The following is a 20,350-nucleotide window of genomic DNA, read 5'->3' on the forward strand; positions in this document are numbered from 1 at the left end:
CTTGTTGCTTTTGTTTTATTAAATGATAAATCAGTCATTGCCATGAGAACAGACATTTTCTAACTGAGTGGCTTTTGAGGCCAACCTAAGCCATGACATTTATTTAATATTATTTATTTATTTATTTTTAGAAAAAGCAAGCAGGTATTGGTCTAGAAAGATAGCATGTAGGGAGAATATTTAGGGCACAGACAGAAATGAAATTTGTTGTGCTGTTGGCCCCATTTGCTGTGTGATTAGCTCTAAAGTCGTACCCAAACAGATTGTGCAACAAATTAACCCTCGTTGTATGAGGCTTCAAATGAAACCACTCCTAAGTGGAGTGACATAATTAATTTTGGTTTGCTCCAGCTGTATCACAGTGAGCAACAGCTGCTGTTTCTGAATGGAGGTCCCCTCTTGAATTTTCTCAGCCCCACTGGGGGGGGGGAGGAAGTATTGGCGCTCCCCACTCCAGCAGAGCTGAGAAAACCCCAGAAGACCTCCTTCCCCTGCCTTTTCCCCCACTGCCATCCAGAGATAGCAAAGGAGCAGAGACAGGGAAAGATGAAGCCTCTCTTCCCCGATTGGCTCCAAATTGGAACTTATGTTTCCACCCTTCCAATTCAACAGCTAGCATCTGTTGGATCGGAGGGATCAGTCTAACTCATGGCGTTTCCTATGAATTGCCATGAGTTATACCTGGGAGCTGCACTTCTGTCTGTGCCCTTACAGAGTGAATTAATATAATACCTTTCCTTCAGCTCCCATGAAAATGAGCCAGGGCTTTGGATGAATGGTGCTCTTCCAATACCAGCTTTGGAGTGCTGTTTTCCCTCAGGACTCTATTTCCTGCCTCTTTGTGGAGAACTTCATTTAGAACACAGGGCTGCATCTACACGAGATGTTTATTGCAGAGTTCACTAATTAACTGCGCAGTAAGCATCTCAGCATCTACATTGTGCCCCAATTAGGATGCCCAAAACTGATAAACTCCATAGCAGGGTTGTCTTGTAAAATACAAGTATTACCCTGCTGCAGGATTTTTTCATGCACAGCAGTGCATGTGCAGACACTGCTCCAGCTGGCGGAGGCACAGTGTGCTTCAGTGTGGGACTAGCCAGCAGGCAGCCCCCATGCTGAAGCACCCTGGCCAGCCGCTCTGTGACATGTGGGGCCCCATGGGAGCAACCAGCCTTGGGTTGGCAGGCTGACCTTCCAGGTCCCCTGCCAGCCCGGACTGCTCTGATGGGGCACCACATGCTGAGCACAAATAAACTCTAGAGCAGTATGTTCCGGAGTTTTTGCTCCTGAGCGCATGCTCAAAAAAGAACATGCCTAGAAGCAAAAAACTGCCGAGCAATAAGCATCAGAGTTTATTCATGCATATTAATCGCACATGTAGACATGCCCAGGTTCTCTTCCAAACCTGCTGTCTAGGTGAAACAGGTAATTGAAAAAGGGAATGGCAGATTTCAGGTCTCTAAAGACAGCACCAATCTATACTACTCTTGTGGCAAATTTCAGGAAGGTAATATAAAATTAGAAAGCTGTCTGCCATTAGCTGCAGTGGAGGTAGGGGAGCAGTATTCTTTCCTCCTATGATGTTTTTGTTCCTCTCAAAATGTTATTCATAAGAAATATTATATTTACTTGCATACTATATGCACCTTTTCCCCAAAATTAGCCTTTGAAAACTGGGATATGTCTTAAACAAGCTGAGTTTTCTTTGCTGGAATAGAATGGAGACACTGCTGCAAGGTGGCTGCTAGGCTTCTCCCTCTGCCAACCTCAGGGAGAGAAGGGGCAGAGTTCACCGTTGAAGGTCACAGTTACACAGCCACAGTCACTTCAGTCAGGCTCCCCTGCAGTCAGTAGTCAGTCATGACTGGAAAATGTTTTTTCTGCCTTCCCAAAGTGTTTGTCTTATTTGATGGCATGCAGTATACAAGAAAATACAGTCAGCATTTTTTACTCCTACTGCCCTTTCCATATGGTCTCAAAACATTATGAAAAGTGATGAATTAAGCCCTGACACTTCTATGAGGCTGTAAAATATTATTATTCCTGTTATGATTGTGCCTGGGCAAATAAGCTGTAGTGCTGGGTTGTATATAACCATAGAACAAAGATGTCCTGGTCCTACAGAGTATATAATCTAAATATTGGCCCCACCTTTTAGACACAGGAGCAGAGGCATGGGAATTGCAAGTACCCTGTTCAAGGTTACACAGTAAGTTGCTGGCTTTGGGAACAAAACCCAAAGTTTTCCTGCCTCCTGCTTCTGTGTTTTAAGCAGCTGACAATGCTGATCCATTTGAAAAGATTTCCTCCCATACAGGACGACATTGTTAGACTCCGTCTCTGTCAAGTTCTTTATCTAATCTCACATGCTGCCTTCATTTCAGAGGTAGATCTATATGTACTTTTCTGCTCAAAGAGCCAGCAAAGCTTCCCTTTTATGTTTCACAAACTGGAAACTCAGTAAAGGGAAAAGGACAGGAAGCATTAGGTCTGCCTTAGATCAGAGATATTTGTAGAGAACAGGAGACGTATCAGAAATTCCGTGCTAACCCTGGAACAGGTAATTTAATATCACTTGCTGTGTAGGGGCTTGCGGCTAGCAATCATGGACATCCTTGGCTGCTTATTTCCCTTCAGTTCTTTGTTATCACCAGGTATTCCTAATTCTGTGGCTTTCAACATGCAGGAGCCATTTCAAAACATACAGAGTCAATCCCAGTACCTCTGATGTAGAAATGTAGTTGGATGTGGATCTCTGTCATGTCTGCTAATTATGAATTTGTCACTGAGGGGAAAGATCATGGATTCATTTCTCTCTTTCTGTGCTTCCCATAGGCATAACTTAGGTCTCTCACAATACACAACAAAACAGGGAATATGGCCCCAGTCCTGGTTCAGGTTATCTTAACAGCTGTGATCCAGGAGAGCATTCCTCATGCTGCCCAAGCAAGTACCAAGCCACCTTCCAATGCATCCAGTATAAATAAGCAGTAACAGGGTGCATCTACGTGTGCAATTAATGCAACACAATAAACTCTGGAGCAGTTCAAGCCAGAATAAACTGCTCCCAGGTGCAGCATCTACACATGCTCCCAGGATGGCAAAAATTTGAGCCAGGGCAAGGCAGGCCCCCCCCAGCTGGCTGGACTGACCAGGCATAATTTGTACCAATGGTCAGTATCTACACATGCATTTCAGCACAGTAAATTACTCCACCGTAGAATAGTACTGTCCCCAGCAGTACTATTTTACAGCAGAGTTCATTAGTTTACCATGCCCTAATACCAGCCCACATGTAGATGGTGATGCTTTACTGCAGAGCTAATTAGTCTACTCCTCAGTAAAGTGCACATGTAGATGCACCCACAGAGAAGCATCTGAGATGTTGTAGTGTGCTTTTGGAAATCTTCCAGTCTATAAATTGCAAGAAAATACATTATTCTATTCCTAGACGTGACTTTTTTCACTTGGGGAAATGCACTATTGCTAAATGTGAGTCTTCTTTCCCCCTGAGAAATGATTGTGGTAAAGTGACAATGAATTTTAGTGTCCACCACTAAAAACAAGATTTCATCTTGAGGTGTGTTAGATGAATGGGAAGGACTTTCAAGTGTGAATGTCAAGGGCTTTTGCTCTTGAATATCAACAGATGCTTAGCCTTCACAATGACTTTTTGTGCACTTCAGTCTGAATATGTAGTATGTTATTGAATTTACTACCTCAGCTTGGAATAGACCATTTAAATAACCTTAATGCAATTTTACCAATGAGCAAACGTGGTTGAAAGTACAAAATAGCGTCATCTACATGGCAGAGGGAAAACCAGATGCTGCTTCTCTCTAGCCACCACAAGGGCCTCAGGTTTAATGAGGGAATGTTCATTGTGGTCATTCAGAAATAGGGCAGATGCGGGGGAAGAACCAGGATGAACAGCTCCTCATTAAACCTGGTAGCTACAAAAAGGAAGCATCTAGCTTTCGCTCTGCTATGGAGAAGATGCTGTTTTGCACTTTTAACCACATTTGCTATGTGTAACCAATGGATGTGAAATAGCTCAGCTTTAGTAAGGCTTTTGATGCTATTTCCCCTGACATTCTCAAAAGCTAAGGAAACATAGTCTAGATGACATTGGTATAAGGTGGTTGCATAACTACTCGGATAATCATATTCAAAGACTAGTAATCAATGGTTCAGTATCAAAGTGGGGGGAGATATCACCTGGTATTCCCCAAGAATCTGTCCTGGGTCCTATATTGGTCAGTACTGTAATTAATAACTTGGATGATTTAGTTGAGCATTCTTTTATTGGATTCATGTATTACAAGCTGATGGAGTAGGATACTTGTAGGTTCTTTAGAGTACAGACTTAGGATTCAAAATGACTATGATAAATAGGAGAAACATGTTTTGAATTAAATGGGATAACATTCAGTTAAGGCAAGCGTAGAGTCTTAGAAGGTATAGTCTTATGCACAAAATGGGGAATCAATGGCTAGGCTGAAGTATCTTGAGTTTCTTTAGTCTGGAGAAAAGAAGGCAAGGCAGGGTGTGATAACTGTTCAAACGCAAAACATTTTGTTACAGAGAGGATGACCATCAATTTTATTCTGTCCCCACTGGGGACAAGACTAGGAGTAAATGTGCTTAAAACTGCAACCAACCAGGGAGATGTAGGCAAGATATTAGAAAGAACTTTCCAGTCATGGGAGAGATTAAGCATTGGAGCAGATTGCTAAAGAGGTTGTGGAATAGCTGCCTTGAGAGTTTTTAAGTGCAAGCTGTACAGATACTTGACTGGGATGGTTTAAAGGGCTTAGATTAGATGACTTTTTGCAGGTCCTTTTAAGTCCTATTTTTCTATGGTTCCCCTAAAAATAATATTTTTTCCATTTTGCTGGATTAAATGGACCAGATCTTGTCTCACTTTTAGAAGCTAAGGAGTCCTAAGCCTGACTACCCTTGGATGGGAGACACCCTTGGAATCCCGGGCTTTTTATACACAAGCTAAGGCATTACAGACAAATGATTAGGGAAGAATACGTAATGATAACTGAATGAGTGGCAAGACTTCATTCAGCCCTATGTGAGCTGAGCAGGTCAAAAACAAGAAGAGAGACTCTGAGGTACAGCAGCCTCCCCAGCACAGACATAATAAGTATATATAAAACAAGAGAAAGCTTTGTGTCTTTATGTGTTTGATTATTTTGAGTCTCTCTCATAACATACCTACTGATATGCTGCTTGAGTATCTAATTTTGTCTTTAGTGTTATTGTTCTCTGCCAAAGCAGCAGAAGAACTGTATTACTTTACTTTTTGTCCTAGTAGTTTGGCCTTAACCAGCCTGGAGATGGATTTTCTTTATACATGGATCACATATACTCAGTAGCATGCCTTTTAGCCCCTTCACCTGTGACTGAGCTGTAGAGCTCTCCCTCTGCCTCTCTAAAGGTAGTGTATTCCTGTTTCAGCAGCTATCACTAAGGCTTTGCTTTTTTTTTTTTTGCTTTTTTTTGGATGAAAATATATATATTGTTTAAAATACAGTCTCCTGGAAGTCATCCCTCAACTATTTTATACTCCACTGTTCTGCCTTCTTTTTCCTGGAGCTCAAGTAGAAATATAGTTTTAAAAAATGAAAACCTAAAGAATAGGGGAAATAAAACCTTGAAGTAAGAAAGTTAACTTTATGAAGGGCATCAGTTGTGTATTAAGACCTTAATTAGTTCTGCTTATCTGTATATTGTGGATTGTGTTTTTAAAAATAAATCTAGTTCTGTTCTAGGTCTAGTTCTGTTTTAACAGAAGTCAGTGGTAAAATTCCCATAGACTTTAATAGGAACTATGTCCAGCCAGGGCTCTAGGGTTTTGAAAATCCAAGCTACAAACAATTTTGTTTCTTTCTTACACCTTTCTTACACACACAGCTATCATTTGCCAGAAACCGTCAGCGTCAAAACCTTGCTTCTTGGCTGTCAGTTTACTGTTGCAGTGACCAGAGCCAGCCACTAGAAGGAGACGTGATGACATTCATAAGACCAGGGTATAACATAACACCATACCATAGTACGGTGAGATGTAGCAACAGTATTACTTATTCATATACAGTAAAAGCTCTGTTATCCTGCATCCCACAGGAATGGGAGATGCCAGATATCAAAATATGCCAGTCAATTGAGTGGCCCTGGCTGCTACTTCTCACGCCTCATCTGGGGCATTACTCTGCCCCATCCCGCACAGCCCTGCACACAGCCTGTTATGCCCCTGGGCCGCGGGGACTTGGCAGCCCAGGCTGCTTTGCCCCAAACCATGGGGGCTTGGAGAAAACGGAAGTGCTATGGTGGTCACTTCTGGTTTCACTTTATCTTACAAGCTGGCATGCCGGTTAGTGGAGCATGCTGGCTTATAAGATGCCAGATAACAGAAATTTTACTGTAAATAGATTGCCTTCTTAGTTGACAGCAGCAATGACTGCCACATTTGTGTGTCCACCTTCCATGGAGAGAGGGGGTAAAGCATTCTTCAGCCAGGGCAGCCCTATGGATGTCACATTGCTCACATCTTCTTTATTTCTTGTGCCTCATGCATCCCAGAAGAGAGGGAAAGAGAACAATAGAAGGGCTGGCAGTGCCATGGGAAACTATACCAAAGGACAGTCCTCCATCCAAAGGTGCAGTGTTGCATCTTTGGGTAAGGGATTGATCTCTGGATCTCTTCCGGCCACCTCTCAGTTTTCAAGTGGGGTGCTGTGGTGCTGCCTTGTAGCATTGTGGCTTACATCTTTTCCTTTCTGTAGACAAAGGGAAAGCTTTTGGCTAGCCCCACATTTCCCTTTTTGCAGTCACTCCTCACCATAAGATGTGATGAATTTTATCTTCTTTGGACCTCCCTCTTACAAGGCCCATGATCAGTGGACCAGATCTTCAGTACCTGGTCTCATCAAGTGGTGAAATCCTATTTTCTTCCTTACCAGGCCACTCAAAATCTCTTGCTGAGGCCCAGCGTTCTTTCCCCATTACTTTCATAGTTAACCCCCTAGCTCAATTTGCCATTTTTGTCCCTTGCGGGAACTTTCTTCTCCTCTGCCAAATACCCTCTCTTCCTTCTCCCAATAGTGAGAGCATTGGTTGCTCTGGTAATATTTACCCCACATTTGTGCTTTTTCCTGCCCTGGGAGTCAATGTGAGTCCTGACTGACACTGTCTCAAGATAGTGGTCTTTTCATCTAGAGTTTCTGCTCCTCTTGGGAACTCAGTTTCAGTATTATCTCCTGGAGCTCCAAGTCAGGCTGAGGCCTCCTGTTCTAATCCTACTAAAGTTGTCAACAGAGGAGGCAGTGCCTGTTATTTTCCCACCCAGAAGAGGTGCTCTTTAATCATTCTGTCTTCAAGAGATATAGATAAGCTGCTTATAAGCAAAAAATAAAATGTTTGTTAGTCCCAGGCAGAGGGACTGACAATGTTGACAGTTTTCTGGATATCAGCTAACATTCAGGTTTTCCCCTGACTAAACTGGTTTGTGTCCAGTCTTTTGGCCATATTTTCTTACTATTGCTCCCACTTGTCCACCTTCACATGCTCTGTCTAACACAGCATTGGGCTGGGCTGATACTGTGGCAAGCTCAGTAGATCAGACTGGCAGAAGTGGATCCAGAATCTTGCAAAGAGTGGTGCAGGAACAGCACCCAGCACTGCAGAGGTGGCTGTACCCTTCCCTTCCTCCACTCCACCCCACACTGGGATGGGCAGACCATGTTGCAGGAGCAACAACTGGGGACTTTTTTAAAGTCCTCAGAGGATGTGTCTACATGTTCATTAATGCACCATAGTTATTGCACATGATGTTTAGTACTTACATAACCAAGTACTAATTTAATGCATAGTAATGGGTGCTGCTGCACAGGAGCATCAGGACATGGGTTTTTATAGATGCAAACTGTGCAGTAGCCTAATACTACTGCACAGTAGCATATTAGTATGGGTTTTGCCTGGCATGCTACTGCACAGTGTTATTAGGCTACTGTGCAGTTAGTATCTTCTATAGCCACACCCAAAGCAAGTAAAAATTCTACCCCCACCTCCCCTTTCTTGCTCAAAGGCATATCCATTCCCTTCCCCTTCGTCACCTCCCCTGCCTGCTGCTGCCACTGTCCCCACTAGCCTGGGGGCAAGGAACGCTCCACAGCCATTTCTACCCAGCTCCGGCCAGGCTCAGCCTGGGGTTGTGGGGGCACCGGGCAGGGATCCCCCTCCCCATGCCTGCTCCCAGGCTGTTGGGAACACGTAGGGAGACCAGGCAGGGAGGAGGAACCCACCTGACATTATCGTTGTCCCAGGCTTTTCCCAGTCCCCACACAGACTTGCTGGAATGGGCAGAACCAGCTCTGGAGCCTCTCCCCACCCCTGGGTCAATGGGGACAGCAGCAGCTGGTGGGGAAGTGGGGAAGGGGAGAGTGGGCAATGTGCCTCTGAGCATGGAGGGGAAGCAAGAGAAGGAATTCTTACCTGCTTGGGGGCTTAAAAGTCTTCAACTGCTCCTTCTGCAGCACAGCCAGACAGGAGGTGAGGCTACAGCACCGCACTACTTCTGGATCCATCCCTGGACCATGATTTAGGCAACACTGATATAATACCACCACCATCCCCCCCATAATACCACCACTCACTCATGATCAGGGATCCTGGTTTTCCCTGATAAAAAAATCACAAATTCTCTGATAAACACTCCAACATCTGCAATTAAAATGAAATGCCTCTCTCTCTCTCTCTCTCTCTCTCTATATATATATATATATAGGTGTGTGTGTGTGTATATATATATAGATATAGATATCAAGTGAACACAATGTTTTATTGATATATTTACAATTTTAAAGCAATTTGGAAAACTACCAGTGCTTCATTTACAATAGTAAAATAAATTCTAAGTACCTATAAACGTTGATATTGGATTTTGGGGTTTTTATTATGGAAAATCAGAGCTTACCCTACCTGCTTTTAGCTCACCAAGACACAGGTGCAGGCCCCTCACTCCCCACCCACAGGCCCCTGCCCCCCTTCAGCCCTGCCAGAGGGGGCCCCCGGCTGCCAGGGCTATGCGTCCAGGAACCTAGGTCCACAGCCCCTGCCCCCTGCAGCAGCGCTCGAGACCCAGATGCTGCCTGTGGAAGGCTGCTGAGGCCTGAGTGGGGAGCCCAGCTCCCCTTCCCCCACAGGCACCACAACCAGAGTAGAGCCTGTGCAGGGGGATGGGTGCGGGCTGCCCCCTGAGGACTCAGGTGGAGGGTGAGACTGGCTCCTCACCACTGTGCGAAGTCATGGGGATGGGAGAACCCGTGCCCCTAGATCTGTGTGCAGGTCAGAGGCAGGTGCGGGCTGCCAACTGCAAGCTTGGGCTCCTCACCCTGCTGCCCTCCCTGGGGCCTCTGCAGCCCAGCAGGTGGGACCCAGCATGGCAGGGCTGGGCAGAGAAGCTCCTTTCCACCTCTGCCAGCCCTGTGCTGCCCTGGTGACATGCATCCTGCCTGCTTGGCAGCAGCGAGGGGCACAACCCTGCACCACCATTTCTGCTGCTCCAGGCCAGGCAGAGGACACCTTGCCAGGGCAGCACAGGGCTCACAGCAGTTGCAACAAGCTTTCCTGCCTGGCCTCACTCTGCCCTGCTGCCCTGGGTCCCATCCACTGGGCTGCAGAGGCCCCGGGGTAGGGCAGTAGGGTGGGGAGCCCAAGCCCACAGCGGGCAGCCTGCACCCGCCCCATCCCGCATGCAGATATGTGGGGCACATACCCACCATGCCTCCCCAGACCATGCACAGAGGCGGGGAACTGGTCCCCAAATGAGCCTCCTGCAGCCCACTGGGCCTCTGTGGCCGCGAATTGTAACCCCAGGCCACAACCCCACACACTGCCCAGTTGGGCAGCAGTCCCAGCTCCAGGCCTGCCCTAGCCAACTCCCTCCCTGTGGGGGCCTCAATTCCTTCCTCCTGCCAGACTTAACTTTGGGAGCTGCTTTCCAGGCTGCCTGGCAGCCATGCACGTGTATGTGCACATGGTGCCCCCTACCTGACCGCCCTCCTTCCGCTCTCCCCATCCCCTTGCAGAGAGCTCTTTGCAAAAGAGCAAAATACACGTTTCTCTGTTAAAATGAAAATCCATATTTTTCTAAAAGAGTAAAAGCGAAAATCTGTGGTTTAAACCCAGATCCATCCTCATGATACACTACATCTGTCTGCTACTGATTTTGGTAGGTAACATGAAAGGGGGGTGATATACTACAAAGGAAAATTACTTCCCTGTATTTCTGTCTACTGTCGTTTTTTTCTAATGCTATCCTCATGCCAAGTCTATTCCTTCTCCTGGGGAGAGAGTGCACTCCTTCAGGATCAGGCTTGTGAAGATAACCATTCCACCGCTCTGGAGCTATATAGGAAGTATTTCCCAATAAATGGCTTTTTTCTTGTTCCTTCCAAGACTTTTATCTGCTTCACAGATTTACTTTTCCTGCTCAGTACCTTTTAACAGCCTCATTTGATCTAACACTAAAATAGTCCATCATAATTTATCATACAGAGGCATGTGTATTAAAAAAAACTAATACAGCTATTTCCCAGTTCATCACACATAGCAGTAATTTTCCTTTAGCCCCAAATAAATATAGACAGACAGAGTTGTGTACTTTGGTGAAGTATTGAAAGGGGAGATTTTAAAAACTATATAAACCATGAAATTCAGAGATCAGCTTTGAGGGCTAAGTGTAACGTTATCCCTGCTGTAGACACAATGACATAGGGCAGTGCACAGTCCTATATGGCAATGCTGGGAATTATTCATAATGTGCACAAGGGTAGATACTGTTTAAAAGCATTTTTTTTTAGATTAACAGCCCTGTTAGTGCTCACCTTTTCTAAGTATGGACAAGACCTGCTCAAAATGGTGTGAACTTACCTAGAGAGATCAGAAAGCTTTTCAGCTATACCAGACCATAGTGATGACCCTAACACTTGTTTATGTTTTACCCTAATCCCTATTGTGACCCTAACCCTATTGTGATGACTCTAACCCCTATTGGGATGACCCATACACAATAGGTATTTGCCAATGTTGGCATTAGCTCATGGAAAGACTCTCACTGACTTTTTTAGGGCTTGAGTGCCAGTCCTTCTTGCAGTATTTAAGCTATTTTCTATAGAACATATAGGAGAGTATAAGGCAGGAGTAAGCAAAATATGGCCCACAGGCTGGATCCGGCCACAAGGAGATTTCTTCTGGCCTGTGGCTGAATTAATTGTATCCAGGCTGGCCTGCAGCTGCCCCTGCTGCAATCCACATGAGGCCAAGCCTCACCCACTCCCACTGGGGCAGCGTACTGCACTCCTGCCCTCGCCCATAGGAGGGCCCCAGCCCCAGTCTTGACCAGCACACATAGCTTCTGGGCAGGGCTCCTTTTGCCACTGTTGCAGCCCCCCAGGGAACTGCTCTGCTCCCCCAGCCTCCAGTGGCATCTCCTCCTGTCCCTGCTGCAATACTCTGAGCAGCAGGTAGGGGAACTGCAGGAGGCAGGGGTGGGGAGATGAGAACCTGCAAGCTGGGCAGGAGCCTAGGGCCAGTGGGAGTGCAGGTGGTGGGAGCACAGAGCCAAGGTGGGGCAACACGAGCATGGAGCCCAAGGCACCATGAGCATGGGACCTGAGCCAGCAAGAGCATGGGGCCAACCCAGCTCCATTGAGCAGGTATCCCTGTGGCTCACCTGCATCTCCCAGGACCCAAGTGGGAGCCCTGCACGATGAAGCTGGTGGGCTGGCCCTGCTCCCTGCCATCACATACAGCTCCCAGGACTCGGCCAAGGCAGGAGGGAGCAAGGTTGAGCCAGCTCAGCTCCATCACGTGAGGCTCCGTGCCACTCCTGGCTGAGTCCTGGGAGCTGCACATGGACAAAAATATTTTTTGAAATAAAATTAAAATATGTTATAGTAGATGTTTGATTTTTAGTATATGAGTTGGATTTTTTCTAGTTCCAAGATGGCAAATCTGCCTCCCGAAAGGAGTACCTTCTGATGGCAAAGGTCAGAGGTTAGGGGTGGGACCTAAGATGGCTACGAGGGGACAGGACACCTGTCAAGGGGTAGAGCTACCCTTGTGGCCCCTGACAGCTCACCAGAACTAATTAAGTGGTCCTCCAGCTGAAATAATTGCTCACCCTTGGTATAAGGAAACAGTGCTGGTACAGAAGTAACTCTATATATTGACTGTTGGGGCACATTGTTAACACATTCTGTTGGCCCGGTTGTGTGTCCCATTATTTGCTATTCAGTCATGGAAGAAAAGATTAACATAGTGCATACACAAACCTCTACCAGGTAGAGTTCAGGTTGTGATAAGAACCTTAAGACTCAGTTCTTCAAATCTGGAAATTGTCAGTCTCTGATGTCAAGTTCCATTGATGTAGTTTATTGCCTTCATTGTTCTGTTTGATTGTTCATCAGGGAGGGAGAGCTAGTAGAATAAGCATTCTAACCATCAGAAAATAGCGTTTCTTGTGTTTTGTAACATAGGTACCTCACAGACACTTCTTTGACACCCATGGGACCTATAGTAGAATGAGCAGATTGCACATTTAAACCTGGAATTCAGTCTTGGAGTTCAGGGGCTGCCAATATATTTGTATAAACACATAAGCCTATGAAAGACAAACAATGCAAACAGATGCTAAAAAAACCCCAACTTTAATTCTTGTTTTGTCTCCTTCCTGATATCTCCCCAGGTGATATTTTTAGATCTCTCTCAACTCATCCCACTCACTACTTACAAAAAATAAAGCAGTAAGTTTTGGTAACAAACTGTGAAATGGCTTTTCTTGCACTGGATTCTGTTGCCATTCGTTAATTTCCCCCCACATCTCCACCAAGACAGGTAAATAGAAATGATTTGTCATCCCTCGTTTGAAGCAGCTCTCTTGCCATTCTGTGCCGTCAACATTTTAGAGCTTTATGAAAAGGAGGAATGTGGTCTAGTGGTGAGAGCAGGGGACACTGGATATGGATGAACAAACAGACAACCACGCACTAGCTAATGGGCGGGGGGGCATTGATTGTGTCATAGAATCATAGACTCATAGAAAATTAAGGTTGGGTGGGATCTCAGGAGGTCATCTAGTCCAACCCCCTGCTCAAAGCAGGATCATCCCCAACTAGATCATCCCAGGCAAAGCTTTGTCTAACCAGGTCTTAAAAACCTCCGAAGATGGAGATTCCACAACCTCTCTAGGGAACCTGTTCCAGTGCTTTACTACTCTCCTAGTGAGAAAATTCCTCCTAATGTCAAACCTAAACTTCCCTTGCTGTGACTTGAGACCGTTGCTCCTTGTTCTGTCTTCACAGCCACCACTAAGAACAATCCAGCTTCATCCTCTTTTGAGTGCCCTCTCAGTCTTCTCTTCTCCTGACTAAATAAGCCCAGTTCCCTCAGCCTGTCCTCGCAAGTCATGTGCCGCAGGCCCCTAACCATTTTTGTTGCCCCCTGCTGGACTGTCTCCAATTTGTCCACATCCTTTCTGTAGTGGGGGGCCCAAAACTGGACACAGTACTCCAGGTGTGGCCTCACCAGTGCTGAATAGAGGGGAATAATCACTTCCCTTGACCTGTTGGCAACACACCTACCAATGAAGCCCAGTATGCCATTACCCTTCTTTGCAACAAGGGCACACTGCTGGCTCATATTCAGTTTATTATCCACTGTAAACCCCAGGTCCTTTCCTGCAGAGTTGCTTCCCTGCGAATCAGCCCCCAGCCTGTACTGGTGCATGGGATTGTTCTGTCCTAAGTGCAGGACTTGGCGCTTGTCCTTGTTGAACCTCATGAGATTTCTTTTGGCCCAATCCTACAGTTTGTCTAGGTCACATCCTAGCCCTACTCTCCAGCGTATCTACTACTCCCTCCAGCTGCTGCATGATCACTGCCTGTATGTCTGCCCTTATCCCAAGGGTGGGTGATTATTTTGGGTGGAGAGCCACTTACTGAGTTTTGGCAAGCCATCTAGGGCCAAATGCAGGCAGCCAAGGGCAGATAACTATTAATTTTCTAAATTTTTTAGGGGCCCCGCAGCCCAGATAGAATGGCCTGGAGGGCCGCATCCGGCTCATGGGTCGCATTTCGCCCACCTGTCTTAGCCTGTGGTTATCAGAAGGCAACCTGTGGTAATTTACTCCTCTTTCCCTGAGGGCTAATTTAGTGTGGTTTAATTTCAAGTTAGTGCAAGCTGAGAGTGTATATACTGGAAGTTACTTTGAAGCAGCTGACGCCTAGTAAAAACCCGCCCCATTTTGCCCCATGGTAAATTGCTTGTATGTTCATACCCTGAGTCAGGATTTCTGGGCAAGTTTTTAAATAAAGCCTACAAGTGGTATCCTGCAGTCATAATTGCATACCCAAATATCTTTGCTCATTTTCCAGTGTCCTGAATACTCAAGGACACTTCAGGGAAATTGGTGGGAACTACTGGGACCTGAGCAACTGAGAATCAGGATACCAATTTGAGCACTTAGAAATGGAGCTAGGAGCAAACTCAAGGCAATGATTTCTGGAAATCTTGGCTTTGCAATCTAGTGCCAGCTCTGCTACTACTTCATTCTGTAACTTTTAGTTGTGGCTTTAGCCTTTTCATTTACTAACCATTTAAAATTTACAAATTCATTTACAGAAGGATGAAAATAATGCTCTGGTGATGTCAGAAGTATTAAATTGCATTTTTTGTTAATTACGGGATGGGAGTGCTCAGTGTTCACAGTGCATAGCTTATTAAGTCATGAATAGAATATATCACTTCTAGAGATTTGCAAAACATCCTGGTAGATGCTTTTTAATAGGTAGCTAATCTGTGCCAGATTGTCTGCAGTGTTTTGTTTGTTGGATTTTGGTTTTGCTGTCCAGCCGGATGGTATTTTGGGCTGGAGCCACGCCCCCTGCCTGGCTGGAGCCATGTTCCCCGTCTGTCTATGTCCACAGCAGCGGCAGGCAGAGTCCATGGCTCCAGCCCAAAATGCCGTGGCACACCAGTTGGGAAATGCTGCTGTAGAGCTTTGAAGGACATGAGCATAACACTGCAAATAGCTGAATATGCAGATAGTGCATTATATTATACTCTGCTCTAGGTTTGTCTACGTGTACATTAATTCGCTGTTGTTACCGCACATTAAGTTTAGTACTTGTAATAACAGGTACTAACTCAAGGCACAGTAACTGGCACTACTGCACAGTAGCACCAGCGCATGGTCTTTTAGTGATGCTAAGGCATAGTAAATTAATTCATTACCATGTTAACCACATTAACACATTACCATGGCTTTTGTCTACTACGCATTTAGCGTCTTATGTAGATGTGCCCTGTGGTATGGAAGTTTGCAACCAGGAGCCATCTTTCCCAGCACTGCACTCTGCTGTTTTAAGATAGGAAATGAAGATTGCATTAGTCATTAAGAGCAACTACTGGGATTTTTCAGTAGGTAGAATGTAATTACCTATGTTGTTATTTAGCCACAATACTCTGATTGGAAAACCATCCATTGAAAATGCACCAAATCTCAATTTTAGTTCTGTGGAAGTTTTATTGGACTGAGGACTACAGGATATTTTTAGTTCATAGTAAAGTTTCCTTCTACCTACTTGATAAGTGGATTATATATGGCAGGCCTTAGTATACGTAGATTGTCAGTGCCATGCTGGAAGGAGATTCATCTCGTCTAACTAATCTATTACACAGTCATCAACCCAGTTGGGGAAGGGAGGTGTAATCACAGCTGTAAAATGTCTATCCAGCTAACTGCACTTTACCCTTAGAGAAGTCAAATCCTCCAGGTTTTGTAAGTGCAGTTCTTAAATAGGTGCTTATAAAAGCCATGCTTATACAATTCTAAGGGATACTGGTGGGACCCCTTGCTTCCCTCCTCTAATTGATACAAGAAGGGTAAAAGGAAGAACCTAGTAACTAATGCCTCTGGACTACAGAACTGGGGAGAAGACAAGATGGCAGAACTTCTCCCCTGGCTTGGGAGAGTGGGAGAGCAACAATTTGAGTGACCTTTAAGCCTTTGTGAACTGGCTTTAAGCGAATAGTTTTGTACATATCACTTGCATTTCTTACTGCTCCCTGACTGGTGGGAATTTACTGAAGTGGAATCCACAGTGGGTAGATTCCCCTGTGACTTGAACTCTTCCTCTTTAGCTACAGACCTTCCAGTCTGAAAGGTAAGAATATTTGTACTACACAGAACCTTTATGGCTCCCTCTCTATTGTTACTTCAAGCCCCAAAGCAGTGGAATCCCATAGTAATAATTACTTGTAGGACAGCAAAGAAGTTGCACATGGGCAGCAGGACTTTCTTGCTCCTTCAGGTCAGATCCCTCTACTTCTGAGAAGATAGATCCTTGTGTGTGCACTAGAACAACAATCTTCTGAACATATTCACACACGTCCACGCGCGCGCTACCTGCAGCATCACCCAGGTACTTCAAGTCACTCCTTTTACCATCGTAATTGTGCATGTGTTTCACCATTCAATTTCACCCAGGTACATAATCTATTCATATGACTCTCCTATTTTTAGTGTCAGTGTTGTCTTGAATGTGTTACCTATTCAGTTTTCAAATATTTCCACTGATGGAGCCTCAATGCCCTCTCATGGTAGCTGTTCTACTGTCAAATTGCTTTTACAAGAAGGTTTTCCTCCTCACTGAGTTATACTTGCTGCTTTCTATATGAAGGTCATTACTTTCTAAAACACAGCTGTCATTACTCTCAGACTGAGGATCAGCACTCAGCTGTGTGATTTCCTATCATTTATGTGCACAAAGCTCTCATTTATTTCAAATGAAAATCCCAGTGTTTTGAGAGGTTACTTCCCTAAATAAATATGTCTTATAAAAAATTATATGAATACAGAATTGATTCAAGCAATCCAAGTCCAGAAATGCTGCACATTTATGGATACATAGCTGCTCAGTTATGCAGTTTCCTGCACTTTTACTTAGTGCATGCACTTGATTATGCTATATCATTTACGATTATTTTCCCTTAACTTCCCTCTGATTGGTTGACAGACCTCCTCCAATTATATTATAGGGATTTCATTCCTGTAATGTCATCGTGAACATCTCTGTACTCCTGATTAGCAACTCTAATCCCTTTGACTGTTTCTGAATTTAGCATCTTCAACCTCTTGACCAGGAACAAAAAAATCTACTAAATTTCTTACACCCTTCATTTTTTTTGCCCAGGTGTGTATTTTTCATTGTTAATAATTTTTCTTTTTTTCTTGTAAAAATTGAGGGGTAGGGGAGAGAGTGGAAATAAACCAATGTGTAGATTGGCAAAATGGGGTATAGTGCGCAGTAGACCAGAATATCTTTCATCTTCTCTAAAAACACCGTACACTCAAGAATGGTAATATTTGGCACTTCACAGATCCTCAGATCTATATAAATGCAGTTAATTGATCCTCAGAAACACTTGGTAAATCAGCTAAGTCTTATTTCTAGTACTGGGGCAATGACATTGGTGCCCAGGGGCAAAGCCTGCAGCGGCAGTCTGCCCTCACCCTGTACACAGATCGGGGGTGCGGGGCTCAGCACCCCTACCCATGCTGGCCCAGGAGTGCACGCAGTGGCAGAAGCTACTCTCTCCCCGTTGCCTCACCCCCCCAGATGAGCCACTCACGGCTCCATCCTGCGCCCCACCCCAGCTGGGCAGCGCTGGTTGGCACTCCTTTGCTTCAGCATCTGGGGTGGTCACCCCACTCCCCCCCACCCCACCCCTTGCTACGGCACTGTTTATTTCTGTTTTAAAGGCAGGAGAAAAGAACAGCTTTTAATGACTAATGCAGTCTTCATGTCCTATCTTAAAACAGCAGTGTGCAGTGCTGGGAAAGATGGCTCTTGGTTGCAAACTTCCGTATCAGAGGGGATTATAGTTTAATGCATTATCTACATATAGGTATTTGCATGCCTAATGGTGCTAAAATTGCAGCACCCTTAAAAGGATCTAACAGCACCCAAAGGTGCCTCAATACCCAGTTAAGAATGACTGCTGTAGGGTGTAGGCACCTAAAGAAGAGTGGACAGCACCTGTTAAGATTCAGCCTGGCATGATATGGAGCCATACTCCACTAAGAAGCACTCAGAGAAGCAGTTTAACCCCTACTCCATGGTGTTCTGGGGGAAGTGAATAGTCCCCGCATACTGTACAGCCTACCTCAGTGGTAAGTGTTCTCTGGGCCACACTTGCAAGAAGCAGTCTGGGGCTTCCTCAAGAGCAGGTGCTGCTTTTATGAGTAGTTTTTGCCAAAGGAGCATGGCTGTTCCTTCTGCACAGCTATGAAGAGTTTCAGCTGCAGTTTGGGCTTGCCTTTTCCAAGACTACAGAATGAAGCAGAGGAGCAGCCATTAAAACACAAAAGCCATTGGAACATAGGGCTATGGACATTAGACCCATTAAACCTTGCTGCCATTCTATATTTGGATAACAGGTGGGTTGCAATTTTCCATAAACCTTAGTCTGTTTGTGCAAGGACCTTGTTACACAGTAATTTTGGGCGGCTCCCGGAGCTTTTAACTCTTGGATTGTCGGCACACTAGCACCTGATACTAGTTTTAGGCACTTGTTAGGCAGCTCAAAGTGATGTCACTCCAGAGCAGGATTATCTCTGATCCGTGTTCCCCAGCTCCTGGTACACTAAGGTATGGCCACTCTAGGCTACACCTGAGTGTAAACAACTCAGCCCCCCTCACTCCTGATTCAATCCCCCACCTCCTGCACTTGTGGCTCCCCCCGCTCTCTGTCCCAGGGCTCAGCCTAGAGAAGAGCAGCAGCCCAGTAGTGGCTCAGGCCAGGCAGACCGGCAGGTTAACTAGGGTTACCGTATTTTCAGTTCTAGAAAAGAGGGTACCTATCATGTCAGGGTAGGGGGGATATGACTATGGGAGAACAGTGCTCTGCCCCTGCCCATTCTGTTTCCCTCACTCCCAAGCCACAGCCCCACCTCTCCCCTCTCCCCCCTGCCGTACTACATCAGGAGTCCTGGCCATGGCCCACCTCCCCCTCCCCACTGCAGCATCTCCTGGCCACTCCCCTGCTGGAAGCATGGGCACCAGCCATGTGGGGGGGAGCCCGGCCATGGCTCTCAGAAGCCCCCCCGCTTCACCTGCGGAAGGGGGCAGGCAACCCCCTGGCCCCCCTGCCCTGCCACCTCCCCAGCTCCCCAACACAGACTTATCTGCCTGCAGCTCCCTGCCTACAATCACCCCTCCCCCTGCTCCTACCAGCAGAGCAAAGCAAATTTCCAGACATTTTGACAAACCTGCCTGGATGGAGATAGGAGGACTCAAAAAGAGGACATGTCCAGGTGCAGTAGTTTGGGGGCTGACTTGGCCTGTAAAGACCGATGTGAAAAAGGCATTGAGTACTTAAGCCTTTTCCCCATCATCAGACTCACACTTCCCCTGACCTCCCTCTTGTTGCTAAAATATCTGTAAAAACCCTTTTTGTTACCCGTCACATTCCTTGTTAGCTGCAACTCCATTTGCACTTTAGCCTTCCTGATTTCATCCCTGCCTGCCCGAGCAATATTTTTATACTCCTCCCTAATAATCTGTCCAAGTTTTCACTTCTTGTAAGCTTCCTTTTTGTATCTAAGCTCACTGAAGAGTCCTCTGCTAAGCCATGCTGGTTGCATGCTGTATTTACTATTCTCCCTGCACATCAGGGTGGTTTGTTCCTGTGACCTCAGTAAGGTTTCTTTAAAATACAACCAGATTTCTTGGAGTCCTTTTCCCCTCAGATTGGCCTCCTGGTGGATCCTGCCTATCAGTTCCCTGAGGGAGTCAAAGTCTGCTTTTCTGAAGTCCAGAGTCCTTACTCTGCTGCTCGCCTTCCTTCCTTTCCTCAGGACCCTGAACTCAGTCATCTTGTGGTCATTGCTGCCCAAACTGCCATCCATTTTTACATCTCTCACCAATTCTTCCCCATTTGTAAGCAGCAGATCAAGAAGATCCCAGCCCCTAATCTGTCTCTACAATACTTGCACCAGGAAGTTGTCCCCAGTACTCTCCAAGAACTTCCTGGATTGCCTGTGCACTGCTGTATTGCCCTCCCAGCAGATGTCAGGGTGATTGATATCCCCCACAAGAACCAGGGCCCGTGATCTGGACGTTTCCATTAGTTGTCTAAAGAAAGCCTCATTTAACTCATCCTCCTGGTCTGGTGGTCTATAGCAGACACCCACCACAACATCAACTTTGTTGCTTTCCCCTCTGATCTTAACCCAGAGACTTTCAGCAGGCCTTTCTCCAGTTTCATCCTGGAG

At 45.7% G+C, this 20,350-nt stretch overlaps 1 protein-coding gene across 5 annotated transcripts in view; it reads left to right on the top strand.

Annotated features, from left to right (window-relative positions):
- TSPAN11 (tetraspanin 11) overlaps positions 1-20,350 on the top strand; it is a 221,790-nt gene that overhangs the window by 169,403 nt on the left and 32,037 nt on the right. The window lies entirely within an intron of this gene.

The sequence above is a fragment of the Crocodylus siamensis genome, chromosome 4 (genome assembly GCF_052110815.1).
Source record: "Crocodylus siamensis isolate JL-2025a chromosome 4, ASM5211081v1, whole genome shotgun sequence".
NCBI lineage: Eukaryota > Metazoa > Chordata > Crocodylia > Crocodylidae > Crocodylus > Crocodylus siamensis.